The sequence below is a fragment of the Spinacia oleracea genome, chromosome 1, assembly GCF_020520425.1.
Source record: "Spinacia oleracea cultivar Varoflay chromosome 1, BTI_SOV_V1, whole genome shotgun sequence".
Lineage (NCBI taxonomy): Eukaryota > Viridiplantae > Streptophyta > Magnoliopsida > Caryophyllales > Amaranthaceae > Spinacia > Spinacia oleracea.
In genome coordinates this window covers 62,358,682-62,378,822 of record NC_079487.1, presented here as the reverse complement: position 1 = coordinate 62,378,822, position 20,141 = coordinate 62,358,682, and the positions used below count along the sequence as shown (strand labels likewise).

The window sequence follows — 20,141 nt, the reverse complement described above, 5'->3', positions numbered from 1 at the left end:
AAATTAATCCGTTATACGGAGTATATAGTAGGATTTTAAAAATCAATTAATACATGTCTACTGATACTAACATAATTACGCTAAAAAAATTAGCACATAAATATTTTACAAGTATTCCGTATCACATATGGCAAATAATTAGAACATAAATATTCTATAAAGCACATTAATAGTTTCAAAGCAGACACATAATTTTTACAAATAAACATTACGGATTAGCACATACAAGTTTTTCAAAGAAGAGACATAAATATTTTACAAATAAATTACCACATAAATATTTTCCAAAGCAGTTACAAATTAAGTCACGAATATGAATAAGAGTGTATAAAAAAACTACTATATCACTCTATAATACTTTAACAATGTAACCAAATTTGATTATTATAATTGCCATTGATTGTAATATTTTATACGTTAAATATTTAACAACTTAATTCAATAATTACCACCGTCATTGATAGTAATATTTTACTACTTTAAAAAAGTATGTAACTTCCTTAAACATGAGTAAAACTTGCGTAATCTAATATAATCTATCTACTCTTGCAATTCCTCAATATTCACACATCTTTTTATTTTTCATATATGTTTTTTGGTGATTATTAATACTTTATGATTATTAATACTTTATATATGTTTTTTTGTGATGATTAATACTTTATGATGTACTTCATAGCATTATGTTGTATTCGTCTAAATACTTACTACCTGTTATGGATCGTTTCGTACCGTACATGTCGCGGTCTGTTCCTATGTTTGAGGAGCGGTTATGGCTGAGTCATGGAAGACTTGTTGGGAAAGGTCAAAGAGGTTAGCAAAGATCAAGCAAACGGTTGGAGGAGATCAAGGAATCGGTTGAGCAATTCAAGGAGCACTACTAGCACAACTCCCTCAACAAATGCCACACCAAAGTCCTATAAAAAGATCACCACTCTACAATGATGAGACACTTCCAATCTCCATCCGAAATACCCACAATGAAACCGTTGCTGTCTATTATCTACCCCCTACACATAAGTGCCTCGTATCTCCTACTAGCCTAACTGATGCCATCTTTCTATTAAACCCATTCATTCTCACTAGCCTATATTTCTTACACTACTAGGGCCTTACGCCATGTATCATCACTGTTACATCACCTTCTCCAAGGATCCATTATTATTTGCCCAACATATCTTATCCAACATTCTAACCTACTGCCGTAAATATAATAAGCTATCTTTGATGATCCATAACCCATCTAGGTCTACCCCTCGTATCTTCTATGTTACTCCATACGTATGTATTACTGCGAGATACAAATTTACATATATGCAGATATCCGTTGTACTTATATTCAATGGGCTTTTTATGCCAGCAACATAGTAGATTGGTGGACTCATGGCCACCCGCGGTTTTTATCCCTTTCGGGTTTTCCGCGTCACCATCTCTTGCCTCGTCTCTCTTTATTTTCTGCCCTTTATTTCCTGTCATCTATTTGCTATATTTAATCTAGTCGTCTATGTCCCAACCAAAGGTCGTCCATACGAAATTTGGCATAAACAGTTTGGCGCCGTCTGTGGGGAGATGGCTAGATTTATCTTCAAACACATATCCACAAATATCCTCCCAAACACAATATTCGACCCACTTGGGCTCACCAATAAAGTTACCGCCAGGCGAGGGATTGTTGTCATACTGTGTCGCCACCATGAGATGGAATGACGTCAGGACACATGTCATCAACATGACAAGTGTCGTCGACGGGTCAGGTGTCGTCGACGGTCAGGTGTCGTCGACGGATCAGGTGTCGTCGACCGGTCAGGAATCACCGACGGGTCAGGTGTCGTCGACGGTCAGGTGTCGTCGACCGTCAGGTGTCGTCGACGGGTCAGGTGTCGTCGAAGGTCAGGCGTCGTCGACGGGTCAGGTGTCGTCGACGGGTCAGGTGTCGTCGCCAGGCTCGTTAGTCGATGGAATATGGAATGACGTCAGGGTACATGTCGTCGCCAGATCAGGTGTCGACATCAGCAGGTGTCATCGCTAGAAGTGACGCGTCTGAGTGGTCGAATTCAACCTAGATGATGCATATCGTGACAACAACGACACCAACGCTTGATGACATCGAAAATAGGTACTAATATTTATAATTGTAATCCCCCGTAATTTTATAAATCTTATTAATACATTTTAACGTATAGTTAATTATATTTAAATAGAATTTACGAATTTTAGAAATAAAAATGTAATTAACGAATATTTATTTTTATACGTTTTAAATATTTCAACGATTTATGAAATTAAAATAATTTTAGAATTTCATGTTGAAAATAAATCGAATTACGAAACCGATTGAATTTAGAGAACGTTCCTAATCGATTTTGGAATGAAATCCTAAAACTAAGTTCCTAATTCTAGCCCACTTTGGTAAAGCCCATTATGATAAACCTAAACCCCCATAATCTCATCTCACGTGAAACCAAAGAAACAACAAAAGAAAAATCTCTCTCCTTCATCCTTCACCCTTCACGTGAACCCTCAAACCCTCAAACCTTGCAGCCGCCAGCCACCAGCCACCGCACACCGCCTGCACCACCCTCGCCGTCGGCGTCTCCTCCTTCGTCCGGTAAACCTCCCTCCTCTCTTATCTCTTTCGTTCTCCTCCGTTCTCCTTCTCTTCTCACGTTTTCCTTTTCGTGATTGGTTTTCCTTTCGTTCCTCTCCTCCTTAATGCTCGTGGTTTTGTGCAGCAACCACCACCCACCTGCGAAAATGACCGCGACGGCCACCGTCCTGTGTCGTCGCCGACCAACCAGCACCAACTTCGCAATCCTTCCACACGCAAACAGTCCTCCCTTTGGCTTGCTCCTTGCTCACGGCACCACCACCAACGACCCGAGCAACCCTCGCTGCCACCATCGACAGCCGCCACCGCCGCTGCCGCGCCATCTCCGACCGCCGTCCAACCACTCTTCATTCTTTCTTTTGGTTAATTCTTAACCCTTAAATTAATTAATGTTTTAATTACGTTTTAATGATTTAATTATGTTTCTTGAATTTAAATTATAAGTTTTATGATTTGATTATGAATTTCAAGAATTATATGTTTGCATAATTAGATTATTAATTTCAGATTATATAAATGCATTGAACTATTAATTTTTAATTATTTAAAGAATGAATTTTAAGGTTTTTAATGATTTAAATCATGGTAGGATGTTTAGGAATTATTAAATTTATTGTTTTTATGATTTCAAACATGTTAATTATGTTTTGGAGTAGTTTGAAAGTAGTTATATTGCTGGAAATTTAAAGTATGATGCTTTGAAGAGTTTTCAACGAATTTCAATAATTAATATAATAATTATGATGCTAGGAAATCAAATATGCAAGTTTCGATATTGGAAAATGTTCTAATTATGTTTAGGAAGGGTTTGAAGCTCCCTAATGTTGCTGAAAATTCAATATGAATTGATATGAGTCTATATTGGTTGTTATTAGGTGGAGAATTCTCCGTAGGCGACTTTTGAATTATTAAAGTGGTCTTGCAGTTTGTTTACACAAGGTACGTACATACCTGTGTGCTTGGAATGCGTGCTATTTGTTGAAACCATGTTGAAATTGTTGATAAACTTGGTTATGTTGATATTATTGTTGAACTTGGTGATGTTGCTATTATTGACGAACTTGGTTATGTTGAAATTGCATGTTTAATACTGTTGGACGGACATATTGAACTTATATTGCATTATGAGAATTGTAACATGTTAGTATAGATGATTGATACAAACATGTTGGTTGGGAACACTAGATTATTCTATATGTTGGTTTGGATCGATTGATTATTGTTCCCTTTTTAGCTTTTCACTACTTTATGAGGGCGGTGGACCTTGTTTAGTAAATTGAAACTTTATACCCATATACAGGGTTAATCATGGTTAAAGGAAAGGTTGGGTAAATTGGAATGAGTCTTGATTGATGCCTTTATGATCACTTACTTAATTCCAAGATAAAAACAGTTGTGAACGAATGTGGATTGTATGCCTTATGTGATTGTTGAGTCATAACAGAGTCTCAATTTGTAAATCATGTAAAGTGAAACTGAGTAGCAATAGCTTTAGACTGTGCACGTCTAAAGTGACGGACAAACAGGAGTTGGGGTTCATGGTGGTAGCCCATGGCCTTTTCTGGGACCGGATTGATCACCGTGTCCTATTTTTATTTAAACGTTCCTCGATATCGCAGGTCACTGAGGTTACGGAGTCGCGCCCGTACCTCGTCTTCCTTAGTGAAGACTTCTGGATGGTCAACTCGGTCCATTGTCTATTTCAACTAAAATAATACTATGGTTATTAAGCCTAGCTTAGTCTAGTCAAGTATAATCGTCAAATTATTATGTTTTGTCTGTCCTTACTTATATTTATTAGTATCATGTTAGGGTTGTTGGTTTGATAGTATCATGCTAGGATTGTTGTTGTTTTAGTATGTAGTACTCAGCTTTGCTGATTACGTGCTTTGTTTGTGTGTGTTGATCATGGCTATGCCTTATTGATCCTGTGATGACCCATCTTTGGTGAGCAGTCTCTAAGGATCAATAAGCGTTGCCCATCTACAGGTTTGAAGATGATGCATCATTGGGATCGGGATTAGAGAGCTTGTAGTTCTATTCGTTTAATTAAGTGATTTAATTTGTTAACTTGGATTTGAAATTTGTCGTACTATTCGTGTTTCCTTAATTCAGTTAATTGGTTTGGACCTAATATGTAATAGATTATTTATGAACCTAAAAGTTAGTTTTATGTTTTCCGCTGCAAAATTCTGAATAAGCCGTAACGTTTTCACACGGGCGATAATACTTTGATAATTCCCTACAGTTATATTTAAAAAGAGGTTATTTTAGAAAATGGGAATTGTTGGGGTGTTACAAAGTGGTATCTAGAAGCTAAGGTTTTACTTTAATAAATTTTTAGGCGCCTAACTATCTAGTTATTTAAAATAAAATTCTTAAAAATCGAGCTATATTGTTCAAAAATTGGTACTTTTTTTTGGGGGGCCGATTTCCTTTTATCTTGTTTGAAAGAACATAATATTTCTTATTTAAGTTCGAAATCAAATTATTTATTCAAGTTAAAGTGATACTTTCGAAATTTTTATTTTTCTTCTTATTTATTATTCAAACAAATAAATAAAAATAATAATAATACATTTTTTTTTAAAAAGGAGTTCATTTTTTTTTAAAGTTGTTTCAAGAGTTAGAATTTGTTAATTAGGAAATATAAATCTTTTCGAATTAATAACTTTATTCTCGAATTTATTCGCTACGCATTTTCTTAACTTATTTCATTTTATTTATTTTATATTTTTATTTATGTTATTACTCTACGTTATAATTTTATTATATTTTCGTTCTTTTATTTCGTTATATAAATGATTCTAATGATTTAGTTTATGAGAGATGAGTAGTATAAGAAGGGCATATAAGATAGAATTATATGTGCATTAGTAGCTAGTCAATGATAAGAAATTGATTGTTATGTATGTGCATGTGCTAATTGTTTAAGTGTTACATTTACAAGTGCATAAAGAATTGTTTGATTCCACCAAACTTATCGATTACTGAACCTTGTTTATGTTTTGGCTGGAAAATCGTTAGTGAGACCTTGAATTGTTTATTTCAGGAATAAAATGTTTCTTTCCAAGTATACCAACATAGGATCCTTCGAGAAACTTGATATAGAAACCCCTGATATTTACGTGAAGAAAATCATGTTTGGATGTGAATATTATGCTAAAGTTCAAGGGCAACCTATCTTAATGAGAAAGGATATCATAGCAGCCACTATCATTAATTGCTTACCTAACAAATTTCCATATCTAGAACTCAAGGAAAAGTTTAAAGACATGCATTCTGATAATGGAACTCCAAACTTGACTAAGTATAGGACTTGGGATGGTAGATGGAAATATGATTCAGAAATTCTGACCACCATTATTGAAGCGGCAGAAAGTGGGTTTAGAGACGGTAAAATCGTAGGGAGTCATGTTGGGGATTCAGTTACAGAAGAACCTATGGGAATAAGTGTAAATAATGACCTAGAGGAAAATGATGTAGCTGTGGAGAATGAGAATGTAGGTGTTGAGGCAGAGAATCCTAACCTAGTGGCCCATGAGCCAACCATCGAAATTTCTAGTGACTCAGATGCAGAGCTCGAAAGTGAACAGGAGATTGCAAGTGAGCCTAATCAAGATGAAGACATGGGAGAAGATGTAAACCCTGAGGAAGACCCTGAAGAAGAGTTCGATGATCTTGAGATCTAAATTTCACTCCGCAAGTTTCAGGAGCAATGGATAGGCAAGAGGCCACAAATATTTTGAAGTCATAAATAGTTAGTTAGTTCCTTTATGTTTTTAAAGAATAAGTAGCAAAGCTATAACAGTTTAAAGTTAAAGTATTCGTTTCCAATTTGAGAATTCCATAATTCGCCCAGCGGTAGTTTATATTTATGTCATAGAACCTTTATTTTATTTTGAGGACAAGTACGTTATTATGGTTTACAAATTGTTATTAATATTGTTTTGAGGAATAAAATTTTCTTTAGGAAATACAAGTTCCTTTTGAGGAATTAAAGTTAAATATTTAATTATCCAAGTGGTCAATGATTTAGTTTGGGCACGCGAAGAGGAATAATTTCTTTTATTATTATTATTTGTGATGATTGAATTTGATTTGTTTCCCTCGATCGGATGTCCTTTATGTGAATGTCGTTCGCAAATGATAGAGGAGAATTATTTTGCAATGATTGTTGCACCTTCGTAAATGATTTTATGTGAATATTGTTTATTGAGGCGATCTCTATGGTCAAATGAAATATTGCTTGATATAGAATGACATGTAAGTGAGGTTTAGAACCTAAGATAGAGTATATTAATTTCAGGCCGTGTTATAGAATGACCAACAATAATGACTTAGTTGTTGCTATTCGCCTCTTGGCGGAAAGGCTAATCCAAGAGGGAACTGACCATCCCGATCCTGCCGGGGGCATGTTTGAGAGACTAGCCAAAGCTAAGTCACCATACTTTAAGGGGCAAACTGATCTTACTTTTTAGAGAACTAGGTTAGAGAGTTTGAGAAATTGTTTGGGGCTGTGAACTGTCCTGAGAATATGAGAGTGGGTCAAGTTGTCATGTATTTGAAAGATGAAGCTGATTTATGGTGAAGAGAGAATAAAGTTAGGCTTAGCGCTGCTGAGAGATTCAATTAGGATTCAATTGGTTACTGCCTTAAGGAAACTCCTTTTATGAGAAAGCAAAAGGCACAAGAATTCATAAACCTTAGGATGAAATTGACTAAGTTTGTACAAGGCTAAGATAGACGTACTGTGAAATTCAGAAAGTAAATGTAAGGAACCATATTGGAAGATTGACCTCGTATAGATGTTTTGGGTAGTCCAAGAACCTTTGGTTATTTCTGTAATGCGAGTGAGGAAATTGATGAATAGGGAGCGTGAACTATTTTTCTGTAGTGTGTTAGAGGTGAATAAAGAACTTGGAGTCAAAATCGAAGATGTTGCCATTGTGAGTGAATTCATTGATGTGTTTCCGAGTGAAATTGCAAGTATGTTACCTGTTGGAGCCTTTGAGTCCACTATAAACTTAGTTCCTGGAACGACACCTATATCCAAGGCACCTTATAGCATGGCACCTCCTGAAATGAGCGAATTAAGACACAGTTGCAAGAGTTGTTTTGTTAAGGGGTATATTAGGCCTAGTGCATCACCGTGGGAAGCTCTTGTGTTGTTTGTTAAGGAAAAGACAAGCGTATGGAATTATGCATTGATTTTAGGGAGCTAAACACCATCAAGACCAAGTATCCTTTGCCTAGAATAGATGACATATTGGATCAATTGAATTGGGCGAGTGTGTTCTCGAAGACTGATTTGTGTTTGAAGTATCACCAATTGAGGATAGCTGATAAGGGCCTAAGACCTCATTAGGACTCGTTATTATCATTATGGGTTTAGAATAATGTCTTTTGGGTTAACCAATGCACCTGCCATAATTATGGATGTGATGAATAAAATTTTCCACGAATTCCGAATTAAGTTCGTTATTATATTGATGATATCCTGATTTATTCAAGGAATAAGAAAGAGCATGACAAACACTTGGGAATTATATTGGAGACGCTTAGAAAGAATTTATTTTATATGAATTAAGTATACGGATCTTGAAGTCATGTGTGTATAAGTAACATCGACGGAAAAGTGAAGACTAAATTGATTGAAAACTACGTTACTTAAGGGAATAAAATTAAGAGAAGATTCGAGTGGTCCAGGATCGTTAGAAATCATTTGTTGTCTTAAAAAGATAGGAGTATGAATTGGTAGAAGTGCTAAGAGTTAAGACCAAGAGTTATGACATAAGGAGGTTTGGTAAAAAGGAAAAGTTGACCAGAAAGAGTCTCTGTAGATCCTGCTAAGATTCAAGATGTGAGTGAGTGACCTACTCCAAAGAACGTGTCCGATATTTGAAGTTCTCTAAGCCTAGACGACTATTATAGGAAGTTGTGAAAGAGTTTTCGAAGTAAGAAAAACCAATGACCAACTTGTTGAAAAAGGAATCGAAATTCAAGTGAAGTGAGAAATGGAGGAAGCTTTCTAGATTTAGTAATTGTCGCGTCAATCGAAACCTTATAAGGCTAACTATCAAACCCATGACCTAAAGTTAGATGTTATGGTGTTATCTACGAATATTTGGAGACATTACCTTTATAGAGCAACATGTAAGATCCTTACCGAGAACAAAAGTCTGAAATTTTGGCAATAAGGTCCAGTTGAATCTTTGGGACAACATTGAAAATGAATATTTCTTTCCACCCTGCAACCGATAGACAGATTGAGATTACTAACGGAATTTATGTTGAAAACCGGTGTTATTGACTTTAAGGGTAATTGGGAAGGCCACCTAGGTTCGATTGAATTTTCGTGCATCAATAGTTACCATGCAAGCATTACGATGTCACATGTTGAGGCACTGTATGGAAAGAATTGTAGAAGTCTTACTTGTTGGAATGAGTTTAGTGAGAATATTGTATTGAGGACATAATTCGTTGAGGAAGAAATACCCAAAGTTATTCCCTGAGATGAATTACGAGGGCGTAACTCGTTTTCTTTAAGAGGGGAAGAATGCGATATAAATTCGCGCTTTTTACCTAATTTTATGGTGTTTTTATGCATTTTTATGCTTATTTTAGCAAATTATACATGTCGATGCAAGTAAACAGATTCTCCGCGTAAGAAATAGGTGTTCATGAGTAATTCAAGAAACTTTAAGTTGGCAAAAGAGTGTACATAAATGCCACAAGTACTTCTACAATAAGAATAAGTTCAAAAGTTTGGAAAGATATGTGAATTTTCGTGTCAAGTTTCGGGACGAAACTTCTTTTAAGAGGGGTAGATTGTAATCCCCCGTAATTTTATAAATCTTATTAATACATTTTAACGTATAGTTAATTATATTTAAATAGAATTTACGAATTTTAGAAATAAAAATGTAATTAACGAATATTTATTTTTATACGTTTTAAATATTTCAACGATTTATGAAATTAAAATAATTTTAGAATTTCATGTTGAAAATAAATCGAATTACGAAACCGATTGAATTTAGAGAACGTTCCTAATCGATTTTGGAATGAAATCCTAAAACTAAGTTCCTAATTCTAGCCCACTTTGGTAAAGCCCATTATGATAAACCTAAACCCCCATAATCTCATCTCACGTGAAACCAAAGAAACAACAAAAGAAAAATCTCTCTCCTTCATCCTTCACCCTTCACGTGAACCCTCAAACCCTCAAACCTTGCAGCCGCCAGCCACCAGCCACCGCACACCGCCTGCACCACCCTCGCCGTCGGCGTCTCCTCCTTCGTCCGGTAAACCTCCCTCCTCTCTTATCTCTTTCGTTCTCCTCCGTTCTCCTTCTCTTCTCACGTTTTCCTTTTCGTGATTGGTTTTCCTTTCGTTCCTCTCCTCCTTAATGCTCGTGGTTTTGTGCAGCAACCACCACCCACCTGCGAAAATGACCGCGACGGCCACCGTCCTGTGTCGTCGCCGACCAACCAGCACCAACTTCGCAATCCTTCCACACGCAAACAGTCCTCCCTTTGGCTTGCTCCTTGCTCACGGCACCACCACCAACGACCCGAGCAACCCTCGCTGCCACCATCGACAGCCGCCACCGCCGCTGCCGCGCCATCTCCGACCGCCGTCCAACCACTCTTCATTCTTTCTTTTGGTTAATTCTTAACCCTTAAATTAATTAATGTTTTAATTACGTTTTAATGATTTAATTATGTTTCTTGAATTTAAATTATAAGTTTTATGATTTGATTATGAATTTCAAGAATTATATGTTTGCATAATTAGATTATTAATTTCAGATTATATAAATGCATTGAACTATTAATTTTTAATTATTTAAAGAATGAATTTTAAGGTTTTTAATGATTTAAATCATGGTAGGATGTTTAGGAATTATTAAATTTATTGTTTTTATGATTTCAAACATGTTAATTATGTTTTGGAGTAGTTTGAAAGTAGTTATATTGCTGGAAATTTAAAGTATGATGCTTTGAAGAGTTTTCAACGAATTTCAATAATTAATATAATAATTATGATGCTAGGAAATCAAATATGCAAGTTTCGATATTGGAAAATGTTCTAATTATGTTTAGGAAGGGTTTGAAGCTCCCTAATGTTGCTGAAAATTCAATATGAATTGATATGAGTCTATATTGGTTGTTATTAGGTGGAGAATTCTCCGTAGGCGACTTTTGAATTATTAAAGTGGTCTTGCAGTTTGTTTACACAAGGTACGTACATACCTGTGTGCTTGGAATGCGTGCTATTTGTTGAAACCATGTTGAAATTGTTGATAAACTTGGTTATGTTGATATTATTGTTGAACTTGGTGATGTTGCTATTATTGACGAACTTGGTTATGTTGAAATTGCATGTTTAATACTGTTGGACGGACATATTGAACTTATATTGCATTATGAGAATTGTAACATGTTAGTATAGATGATTGATACAAACATGTTGGTTGGGAACACTAGATTATTCTATATGTTGGTTTGGATCGATTGATTATTGTTCCCTTTTTAGCTTTTCACTACTTTATGAGGGCGGTGGACCTTGTTTAGTAAATTGAAACTTTATACCCATATACAGGGTTAATCATGGTTAAAGGAAAGGTTGGGTAAATTGGAATGAGTCTTGATTGATGCCTTTATGATCACTTACTTAATTCCAAGATAAAAACAGTTGTGAACGAATGTGGATTGTATGCCTTATGTGATTGTTGAGTCATAACAGAGTCTCAATTTGTAAATCATGTAAAGTGAAACTGAGTAGCAATAGCTTTAGACTGTGCACGTCTAAAGTGACGGACAAACAGGAGTTGGGGTTCATGGTGGTAGCCCATGGCCTTTTCTGGGACCGGATTGATCACCGTGTCCTATTTTTATTTAAACGTTCCTCGATATCGCAGGTCACTGAGGTTACGGAGTCGCGCCCGTACCTCGTCTTCCTTAGTGAAGACTTCTGGATGGTCAACTCGGTCCATTGTCTATTTCAACTAAAATAATACTATGGTTATTAAGCCTAGCTTAGTCTAGTCAAGTATAATCGTCAAATTATTATGTTTTGTCTGTCCTTACTTATATTTATTAGTATCATGTTAGGGTTGTTGGTTTGATAGTATCATGCTAGGATTGTTGTTGTTTTAGTATGTAGTACTCAGCTTTGCTGATTACGTGCTTTGTTTGTGTGTGTTGATCATGGCTATGCCTTATTGATCCTGTGATGACCCATCTTTGGTGAGCAGTCTCTAAGGATCAATAAGCGTTGCCCATCTACAGGTTTGAAGATGATGCATCATTGGGATCGGGATTAGAGAGCTTGTAGTTCTATTCGTTTAATTAAGTGATTTAATTTGTTAACTTGGATTTGAAATTTGTCGTACTATTCGTGTTTCCTTAATTCAGTTAATTGGTTTGGACCTAATATGTAATAGATTATTTATGAACCTAAAAGTTAGTTTTATGTTTTCCGCTGCAAAATTCTGAATAAGCCGTAACGTTTTCACACGGGCGATAATACTTTGATAATTCCCTACAGTTATATTTAAAAAGAGGTTATTTTAGAAAATGGGAATTGTTGGGGTGTTACAATAATATTCAACTCTAATCGTTTGGCCTCGTTTTCGAATACGTGACAGGTTTCGGTCTAGACGTCACGGACCATCATGCAGATGTCACCACAAACAAGATACAATATGAGTTGTCTCGTACCTTCATAAGATCTCGAGACGATTTGACACTTGACGTCGCGAGAAGTATGGTATAAAACTCAACCCCAGTAATTTTAATTTAAACTAATATTGTTTCTAGTCCTTGTTGTCACTAAAACAGATGCGAACACGTGACGTCATCCACCAATGACATGACGTCAACATAGTTTCGTCCGACGTCACCTCCACATCAGTCGACGGCGTCTCTAAAAACGAAGGCGACAAATGGAGATTCAACAACAAATTGTCGGCAATACTAGATTTTGTGGCTAACTTCAGTCCAAGTATCAAATAGGAGAATTTGTAGTTGTCCTGAAGTCGCCACAGGGGAGCATATAGTATACTCTATCTCATTTAATTTTCATATAGTATACTTGATTTGCTTTTTATATAGTATACTTTGCTTGTTTTAAATTTCCAAAAGCACTTTGAAATATATGCTATAAGTTGTTATCCTACTTTTTGTACTAACGTCGTTACCACTTGTCGTTTGATCATGTCGTGTCGCCAAGTATTGTCTTGTTTACAAGTATTGACGTGTCGCTTGGCTAGGTCGTGAGTACATCAGGCGACCGACGTTAGAATGCAGGTGACAAGGTACTGTCTTGTCTACAGATACTGACGTGTCGCTTGGCAAGGTCGTGAGTAAAGTAGGCGAACAACGTTAGAAGTGTTACACGAGGTCACGACACGACATGAGGTCACGACGACACAACATGACGCCACGACAGCAAGTCACGACAGCAGGACGCGACCATTCTGGTTACCCCTATGACGACAAGAAGTTTCTTGGCGTTAATTATGGTACGTAGAAGTAATTATCGAACATCTTTATTTTAACAATATATTTCTTCGTAAGTTCGCCAACAGATCGTTGATTGATACGTGAATATCAATGGGGGCTAAAGGTACGAACATACTTTCGAAGTAAGTTCTCTTTTATTTATAATATACACGTATTGTCGCTGCCACGTACATCGCAGATCGTGAGGGTCATCAACACAATCGAATGGTATGAGTGACTCAATTCATTTATTAGTGACGTCAAAATTTTATAAACTAACATCTCATACCCTATTGAAATTTTCTCATATATCATCCGTGATAACTATTTTTCATTTACTAACGACATGCCGCGACTATACGCGTTAGTATGTATATTAATGACAACAGATTACCTTGATCATGACGGTATGCCCCGACGCCACGAGATGGCAATATGACACGACGCCACCAGACTACCTAGAAAGCTAAGGAAATCGGAATGTCGAATAATCATCATCAATGACCATGATGACACACGAGTAACTTCTAAACTATTTTTCACACACTTTCTCATTTCAATTCATTCATTGTTGTTCTCTTGTATTAACATGTCTCGTATTTACATTCATTAAGTTGACTAATAAATTATCGCGTCGCACTACGAATATCTCAATTGTTCTAATGACTAATCGTTTTATCAAATCATTTTGAGGTAATTTGAGTCAACAGGACGTTTAGAGGCTGCATCATGCTGACACGCATGTAAGACGTCAACTACAAACAAACATCATCACATATGTGGCTGACTTCAGTCACAATATCTTCCTAAAGCCGCCACAGGGGGGCAAGATAGTACATACTCTCGTTCAGTTTAATATACTTGTTACAACTTTGAAATTTAACTGACGATGTGATACAATTTATTTTCATGATGATCTTGTCGTAAGATTTTGGTAACAGGTACGACGCTAAAACAAATGTACGAACATTGGGGGCTCAACCACTATCACATGTCGAAATAGGCGGATAAAGAGAAGTCATTGGGTTTCCCAAAGACGACAAGTGATAGGACGTCAACCGATTAACAAGAAAGGATCAACCAATAAGTCGACCAACGTTAGAATGGACAGTGTCAAGACCAGCGATGTGTCGACCTCATTCAACGTGACGGGACGACGCCAGATGTGACGACGGCGGTACAAGCGATGACAATGATCTCAGGAACGAAAACAAGATCGTCGACGAGAGGTGTCACGACATCAGGACAATGCTGCTGATTGTAGAATCGTCATCAAGGGACAGTCAGCGACACGACGTAATTTCGTTACACGAGCCCATATTAAGTAATATCTAACACTTACTTCGTGCGTTAATTAATTTATTTCATTTTTCACTACACTGCGATTAAAGTTCAATTTCAGTTTTTGTTATCTGTCGCATTGAATATATCTTTCCAAACGCAATTATATTGTATTCGTATTTCATCTCACTTGTTTGAAAAGCAACGCTAACATCGCATCAAGCGAACGTCCACCTCTACCTTTTGTATTTTCTACAGATCACTTGTTGACCACGTCACCAACGGCAACAGCAACGAACGACATCATCAGAAGACGACATCAACGAACGACGCTATCAACTACAAGCGACGACGTCTCCATGGTCATGACCCTTAAACTTATTGGATCCCAACGACGACATGTCGCTTCTAAGCGCGACCACTACAGACGACGCCGGTGCTATTTATGTGCACGTAACTTCGTTTTCCGAGTACCTCACAGGTGACATCTATTCCACAACGAACAACAGAGACAGCGTAAACAACATTTTAAGCTAACGACGTGTATGCACCCTCGACGCTTGTCCAAACGCCTAACCAATCGCCAAATACAAAACAGAGAAACACACGTCTTTCCCCCTCAACACTGACGAAAAACAAAGCCGACCCAGAATGCTCATGTCCTACTTAAACTATTGTTCTGAATATCCCATAGGCTAAAGTCTCCTTCCATAGATTGCGCCATCCAAACATCTTATCCCTTGTCCTCGTGTTATAGGAAACCTCACAACCCTTCGACTCTTCTTGACATTCGTCATAAGGTTGCTTCGAACCATCCACTTCATTCACCTGTAACTTCAACTCAGTCGTATGCTACCTATCCTCACATGACATTGCAACCATCTAAAACGATTCAACCATACGCACACTCGACGCAACTTCCTTCTCTAAATTCTTCGCAAGACTACGAACAAATGAAGAGGCTTATATCGCCTTCATACGATAGATGTCGCACAACAGTGACAATAGAGGCACGCCTGTAAACATCAGAGAACAGACTAAGATACGACAGTTGGCCATGACACATGTAAAAACATCAGACAGACTAAGATACAATAGTTGGCCATGACGCCTGTAAACATCAGACGACAGATTAATATACGACGGTTGGCCATGATGCATGTGAGCATAAGACGACAGACTAAGATACAACCGTTGGTCATGACGCCTATAAACATCAGACGACAAACTAGGATACAACAGTTGGCCATGACGCCTGTAAACATCAGAAGACAGACTAAGATGCAAGAGTTGGTCATGACGCCTGTAAACATCAAACGACAGACTAAGGTACAACAGTTGGCCGTGACGCCCGCAAATATCAAACGACAGACGAAGATACAAAAGTTGGCCATGACGCTAGATACCTAACTAACAGTATGTCTCAACGTGTTTTCGCACAGCTTTTTAAGAACTACACTCTATTGTCTTACGCTCGTTAAGAGAAACGATTCTTTCACAAGATGCCAGGTTTACATCTAATTAAGCTGAGGACACCAACGTCAACATGAAGACACCAATATACGCATGACGACATCAAATGTTGTCAGAAATCATGGGTAACACCAAGTGGCGACGTCATTGATCAAGGTTAAGTACGGAAGACGACGGACAAGTCAAAGATAGTGACAGATTAGCATCGACAGCAAATGAACGTGGTGACAGACTTTGAAGATTATTTTCCTAACTTCCGGCTCGCTACAGTTAGGAAAATGGGGGCTATTGTTATGGATCGTTTCGTACCGTACATGTCGCGGTCTGTTCCTATGTTTGAGGAGCGGTTATGGCTGAGTCATGGAAGACTTGTTGGGAAAGGTCAAAGAGGTTAGCAAAGATCAAGCAAACGGTTGGAGGAGATCAAGGAATCGGTTGAGCAATTCAAGGAGCACTACTAGCACAACTCCCTCAACAAATGCCACACCAAAGTCCTATAAAAAGATCACCACTCTACAATGATGAGACACTTCCAATCTCCATCCGAAATACCCACAATGAAACCGTTGCTGTCTATTATCTACCCCCTACACATAAGTGCCTCGTATCTCCTACTAGCCTAACTGATGCCATCTTTCTATTAAACCCATTCATTCTCACTAGCCTATATTTCTTACACTACTAGGGCCTTACGCCATGTATCATCACTGTTACATCACCTTCTCCAAGGATCCATTATTATTTGCCCAACATATCTTATCCAACATTCTAACCTACTGCCGTAAATATAATAAGCTATCTTTGATGATCCATAACCCATCTAGGTCTACCCCTCGTATCTTCTATGTTACTCCATACGTATGTATTACTGCGAGATACAAATTTACATATATGCAGATATCCGTTGTACTTATATTCAATGGGCTTTTTATGCCAGCAACATAGTAGATTGGTGGACTCATGGCCACCCGCGGTTTTTATCCCTTTCGGGTTTTCCGCGTCACCATCTCTTGCCTCGTCTCTCTTTATTTTCTGCCCTTTATTTCCTGTCATCTATTTGCTATATTTAATCTAGTCGTCTATGTCCCAACCAAAGGTCGTCCATACGAAATTTGGCATAAACAGTTTGGCGCCGTCTGTGGGGAGATGGCTAGATTTATCTTCAAACACATATCCACAAATATCCTCCCAAACACAATATTCGACCCACTTGGGCTCACCAATAAAGTTACCGCCAGGCGAGGGATTGTTGTCATACTGTGTCGCCACCATGAGATGGAATGACGTCAGGACACATGTCATCAACATGACAAGTGTCGTCGACGGGTCAGGTGTCGTCGACGGTCAGGTGTCGTCGACGGATCAGGTGTCGTCGACCGGTCAGGAATCACCGACGGGTCAGGTGTCGTCGACGGTCAGGTGTCGTCGACCGTCAGGTGTCGTCGACGGGTCAGGTGTCGTCGAAGGTCAGGCGTCGTCGACGGGTCAGGTGTCGTCGACGGGTCAGGTGTCGTCGCCAGGCTCGTTAGTCGATGGAATATGGAATGACGTCAGGGTACATGTCGTCGCCAGATCAGGTGTCGACATCAGCAGGTGTCATCGCTAGAAGTGACGCGTCTGAGTGGTCGAATTCAACCTAGATGATGCATATCGTGACAACAACGACACCAACGCTTGATGACATCGAAAATAGGTACTAATATTTATAATATTCAACTCTAATCGTTTGGCCTCGTTTTCGAATACGTGACAGGTTTCGGTCTAGACGTCACGGACCATCATGCAGATGTCACCACAAACAAGATACAATATGAGTTGTCTCGTACCTTCATAAGATCTCGAGACGATTTGACACTTGACGTCGCGAGAAGTATGGTATAAAACTCAACCCCAGTAATTTTAATTTAAACTAATATTGTTTCTAGTCCTTGTTGTCACTAAAACAGATGCGAACACGTGACGTCATCCACCAATGACATGACGTCAACATAGTTTCGTCCGACGTCACCTCCACATCAGTCGACGGCGTCTCTAAAAACGAAGGCGACAAATGGAGATTCAACAACAAATTGTCGGCAATACTAGATTTTGTGGCTAACTTCAGTCCAAGTATCAAATAGGAGAATTTGTAGTTGTCCTGAAGTCGCCACAGGGGAGCATATAGTATACTCTATCTCATTTAATTTTCATATAGTATACTTGATTTGCTTTTTATATAGTATACTTTGCTTGTTTTAAATTTCCAAAAGCACTTTGAAATATATGCTATAAGTTGTTATCCTACTTTTTGTACTAACGTCGTTACCACTTGTCGTTTGATCATGTCGTGTCGCCAAGTATTGTCTTGTTTACAAGTATTAACGTGTCGCTTGGCTAGGTCGTGAGTACATCAGGCGACCGACGTTAGAATGCAGGTGACAAGGTACTGTCTTGTCTACAGATACTGACGTGTCGCTTGGCAAGGTCGTGAGTAAAGTAGGCGAACAACGTTAGAAGTGTTACACGAGGTCACGACACGACATGAGGTCACGACGACACAACATGACGCCACGACAGCAAGTCACGACAGCAGGACGCGACCATTCTGGTTACCCCTATGACGACAAGAAGTTTCTTGGCGTTAAACATGGTACGTAGAAGTAATTATCGAACATCTTTATTTTAACAATATATTTCTTCGTAAGTTCGCCAACAGATCGTTGATTGATACGTGAATATCAATGGGGGCTAAAGGTACGAACATACTTTCGAAGTAAGTTCTCTTTTATTTATAATATACACGTATTGTCGCTGCCACGTACATCGCAGATCGTGAGGGTCATCAACACAATCGAATGGTATGAGTGACTCAATTCATTTATTAGTGACGTCAAAATTTTATAAACTAACATCTTTGCAATTATGAACTATTTGATATGAAGTATGTAACTTAGTTACCTGACGCGGGGATGGAGGAAATTTTTTGACCCTCAAAATGGTTTGGTTGACCCCATCATCGATCTCAGGTGGCTGGGGATGGAGATAAGTTTTGTGGGTTATGGAAATGAATAATGTATCTGATGCGGGTGGTGGGGTTATCCACCGTGGGTAGGACATGACAGTCTCAGTTATCCTTTATCTAATTGATTATGAGTATATCACTATTTTTTTTAATACTAATGTACATATATAATTTTGTATATTTATTCAATCACCGTAATAAGACACACCGGAGTACGCTGTCAAACAGTTTAGAACATAGTTTTAAAATTCAAAACTATAATACCAAAAAGAAATTGTCCGACCAAGGTTGAGCTTGAGTCGAGTGTCAATTTCGGGGTGGGTGATGAAGCTGAAGGAAATAATGCCCTTGGTCCAAGTATGCATTCTATGTTAAGTCTAATAAATGCGGTTCAGTATTAATTAACAAGTTAATAATTCAGTGAGATCAAGTGAGCTGAATGTCTAGCTAGAGGCCGCTTCAGTTCAAGTGGAATTAATGATATTAATCCACAGCTTACTCTTGACTGAACCCGTAGGGTCACACAAATAGTACGTAAACGGATCAAGTATTTAATGGCATTAAATACTCTATCTATGGATATTCGGAACCGACGGATCTTGGTTTCAGTGGGAGCTGAGATCGTCACAGGCAAGAAATGAATACTCCGGAAACGATGATATTACCGGAAACGGAAATATGGATCGTATCGGAAATATAAATATTATCCAAGTCGTAGATGTTGCCGGAAACGGAAACATGGTACGTATCGGAAAATATTATCGGAAATGGAAATATTACCAGAATCGGAAATATTGCCGGAAACGGAAATATTGTCAGAATCGGAAATATTACCGGAATCGGAAAATAATTCCGGAAACGGAAATATTAAATATTTGTTCGAAACGGAAATTAATTCCGGAATCGGAAATGTTAAATATTGTTCGTATCGGAAATGAATTCCGGAATCGGAAATTTAATCGGAAGCGTATCGTACGAATAAGCATCGGACGAGGCCTGCCGGACGAGGCCCAGCACGAAGCCAGGCCATCGCCCAGCAAGCCAAGCGCGCCGCACAAACAGCCACGCCAGGCCCAGCGCAAGGCCAGGCCCAGCAGGCCGTGGCAGCGCGCACAGCGCGCGCAGCGCGCGCGGGAGCTGCGTGGGCTTGCAGCTCGCGCAGGCCTCGCTGCGTGGGCTGCTGCTCGTGCGCACGCATGGGCGGCCCATCGTGGCTGCCGTGTGTGCGTGTGTAAGTGTTTGTGTTCGTGCACGTTTCCTAAAACGT

The 20,141-nt window shown here is 38.4% G+C and overlaps 2 long non-coding RNA genes across 2 annotated transcripts; both read left to right on the top strand.

Annotated features, from left to right (window-relative positions):
* The first annotated feature begins 2,448 nt into the window (after positions 1-2,448).
* On the top strand, positions 2,449-4,742 carry LOC110802842 (uncharacterized). Its single transcript, XR_008925918.1, has 4 exons — positions 2,449-2,608; positions 2,733-2,970; positions 3,484-3,547; positions 4,564-4,742. It is a non-coding gene; the product is annotated as an uncharacterized lncRNA (long non-coding RNA).
* A 5,013-nt stretch (positions 4,743-9,755) lies between these two features.
* Positions 9,756-12,049, top strand: LOC130465904 (uncharacterized). Its single transcript, XR_008925917.1, has 4 exons — positions 9,756-9,915; positions 10,040-10,277; positions 10,791-10,854; positions 11,871-12,049. It is a non-coding gene; the product is annotated as an uncharacterized lncRNA (long non-coding RNA).
* Positions 12,050-20,141: the final 8,092 nt, after the last annotated feature.